A 3,532-nucleotide genomic window follows, 5' to 3' on the forward strand; every position below is an offset into this window, starting at 1 on the left:
GAGTTTCACTTCACCGTATTAACCACAGCAGCAGCCACCGTTTTCTGACCCTGCTGAAGATACCCGATGTCCATCTTTCTAATTCTTATCCTTTCTTTGGGCCAGGCACCATCCGCTCTTGGGTCCCCTCCAGCCTCACAGGTTGGTCCATCTTTGAGCCAGGCCCAAGGAGAGTAATACTCTTTTGATAACACGAGGATGAGGAAACTGAGGTTCAGAGTGATGAAATAATTTAATAAAGTTGTAAAAACAAGTCATAGAACTTAAACATGAACCCAATCCACCTGATTCCAATAGTGTGATTTCAACTGTGCTCCAAGTGGGTCCAGCTCTGGCCAGGGCCACCACCCTCACCGCTCAGGGTTTACCTTCTAGGTTCCCAAGCACCACTTACCACAGTTCCTAGACACAAAGGAACATTTAGCATCACTGTGGTGTTAAAAATGCAACTTCCTCCATGTGTATTTTTGGGTTTGAGTTCTTAGAAGAAGCCACTTTCTTTTTATAGCTGCCTGCCGGACGGCCCATAATACCAAAACATATGGTTCCTCTACATCCAGAGCACCCCCACCCCCAGAGCTCTTACTATCTGCTGAGCCATCAGCTCATTTTCAGAGGTGAGATGGGCTCCAAGGGCCTGGTGGCTGGCCAGATGTGGGCCTGGGTTGTCATCTGTGACCCACCATGTCTGACATTTGAAGTCTTGAGTTGAAAACATACTTAAATGCAGAATGTTGTAGGATTTGAAAAAAATGGACCTCACTCTATAAGCAAGTGGGAAATACAATAACAACATGTACTTCTGTATAATTAACATTTGGTTAGCACCCGCACAAGTTGCATGTTAAAAGGAACTATTCTCCTGAAAATAATTCATTGAAAAGTCTCCATTTGCCAGGTATTTTTTTTTTCACCCTACTTAGTTCCCTGCACACTCAGCCACTCCCTCCCACATATCCCCAGCTGAGTGAGCAGAACAGCCCTCAGAGGCAGGAACAGTCTCTCTTCCTCTCCTCACCTTAGGAAGCACCCTCACTCCCATTATTTCTTCAAAGGGACACTCAGCTCTTTTTGAGTCAGTGAAAGGAATTATTAAGTGGGAGTTCTGGAGCTGTAGACACTTCCCACTCCTGCCCCTGCCAGTTACAACTGTGATTTTGAGTAAGTCATTTCACAGCTCTGAGCCTCAGTTTCTTCTCTCTATGAAATGGGGATAAGAACTTGAGCAACCTAAAAGGGCTGTTGTGAGGATGAGCTAGAATGTGCTTAGGCGGACTAGAGAGATAGCTGGTAGAAGGAGCTACTAAGAATCAGAAATAAAAGAGGATGTGAAAACAAGTTTACCACATGATGGTCAGTGGAAAAAGCAGGTTATAAAAGAGAGTACACTCTCTGATCCCATTTGAAAACTCAACTATTGGGCCAGGCATGGTGGCTCACGCCTATAATTCTAGCACTTAGAAAGCTGAGGCAGGTGGATTGCCTGAGCTCACGGGTTCGAGACCAGTGTGAGCGAAAGTGAGACCCCATCTCTAAAAATATCCAGGCATTGTGGTAGGCACCTGTAGTCTCAGCTATTTGGGAGGCTGAAGCAAGAGAATCACTTGAGCCCAGGAGTTTGAAGTTGCTGTGAGCTATGATACCATAGCACTCTATCGTGGGTGACAAAGTGAGACTCTGTCTCAAAAAATAAAAAATAAAATAAAAACTCAACTATTGGGCAATGCCTGTGGCTCAATGGAGTGGGGTGCTGGCCCCATATGCCGGAGGTGGCAGGTTCAAACCCAGCTCTGGCCAAAAACCACAAAACAAAACAAAATAAAACAAAACAAAAAACAACAACAACAAATAAAACTCAACTATTGCAAGGCATGGTGGTGAGTGCCTGTAGATCCAGGTACTGAGGAGGTTGAGGCAAGAGGATCCTTAAACCAGGAGTTTGAGGTTGCAGTGAGCTATGATGGCACCACTGCAGTCTAGCCTGGGTGATGAGGGAGATTCTATCTCTTAAAAACAAACAAACAAAGCCCTCACCCTTAGCAGAGATAAGTTTCTGGAAGTATACAAACTATGGGGTTAATGTAAGTGCCTGTGTTACGAGCTTAATTTTTTTCTCACTTTCTTGCTTCTATTTCCTGATACCCTAAGTGAATGCTTATAATTTTTATGATACATAGAAAACCCAGAGCACAGCGGTTAAAATTATAGACTGTAGGAATCATCCAACCTAAGTTCAAATCCAAGCTTCTTTTCTTGTTGGTTGGATGACTATGGGAAAGTGACCTAGGTTCTCTGAATTTCCTCTCTGATCTGTGAAATGGAGAAAATAGAGATACATCCTCATGGCAACCATTAAAGATCATTAGTTTTTAAGTCATGTATTTGGTGAGTGGCACAGAGTTAGGAAAAGGGAAGGAAGAGACCAATATAGACAGGGCAATGAGCTAAAGTCCCTCTGAAGGGGCGATATTAAGCTGAGAATAATGCAGGTCTGAAGGAGCACATTCTAGTTAGAGGAAACAGGAAGGGCAAAGGTTCCAACGCTGAGAAAGGCTTCATGTGTTCCAGGTGGCTGGCAGCACAGGATGAGTCTGGAGAGTGAGGGAAGGACCTGATGGAGAGTGTCCGAAGCTAGGGCATGCACTCTGGGCTCAATGTTCCAAAGTCCAGCCCCATTGCCACCTCCTCCAAGAAGCCTGCCTCACTGCTGCTTCCTATGATCACTTTCATTTCTCTGGCTCTTCAACTTTTCCTGTTAATACCACACCTTGCTCTTTCTTTATCACTTCCAACATGAGACTAAATTATTAAAGCATTAAGAGATTTTAGATTTCTTCCTAATTCTCTAGAACCTAATAATGCTACAGTCTTAATATTTGTTGAGTGACTATGAGGCACTCAACTCAGTAGGCAATTTGTAATGTCTTCTTATGAGTTATTTATAGAGGAAAATATTTCTTAAACTAATAGCAAAAACATAATAGCACAGGGTGTTGTTTATTCTATGGGTCGATAAACTGATTTCAAAAACTTGAGAAGCATCCATTTTTCAGAAAACAATATTTACCTATATCCATAATTCCTTTTTTTTTATTCTTTATTTTTTAAATTTATTGTTGGGGATTCATTGAGGGTACAAGAAACCAGGTTTCATTGATTGCACTTGTTAGGTAAAGTCCCTCTTACAATCGTGTCTTGCCCCCAAAAGGTGTGGCACACACCAAGACCTCACCTCCCTCCCTCCTTCCCTCTTTCTGCTGATCCCTTCCCCACTCCTCCCTCCTTCTTCCTCTCTCTGCTCACCCCTCCCCTTGTCATTAATTGTCCTTATATCAAAATTGAGTACATAGGATTCATGCTTCTCCATTCTTGTGCTGCTTTACTAAGAATAATGTGTTCCACCTCCATCCAGGTTAATACAAAGGCTGTAAAGTCTCCATTTTTTTAATGGCTGAATAGTATTCCATGGTATACATATACCACAGCTTGTTAATCCATTCCTGGGTTGGTGGGCATTTAGGCTGTTTCCACA

General features: G+C 42.9%; 1 protein-coding gene across 1 annotated transcript in view; it reads right to left on the bottom strand.

The window, feature by feature from the left end:
• The window catches only part of GRIA1 (glutamate ionotropic receptor AMPA type subunit 1), a 311,205-nt gene that overhangs the window by 64,087 nt on the left and 243,586 nt on the right, over nt 1-3,532 (bottom strand). The gene's annotated exons all lie outside the window — the stretch shown is intronic.

This window comes from Otolemur garnettii, unplaced genomic scaffold, assembly GCF_000181295.1.
Source record: "Otolemur garnettii isolate 467f Iridium unplaced genomic scaffold, OtoGar3 scaffold00003, whole genome shotgun sequence".
Taxonomy (NCBI): domain Eukaryota; kingdom Metazoa; phylum Chordata; class Mammalia; order Primates; family Galagidae; genus Otolemur; species Otolemur garnettii.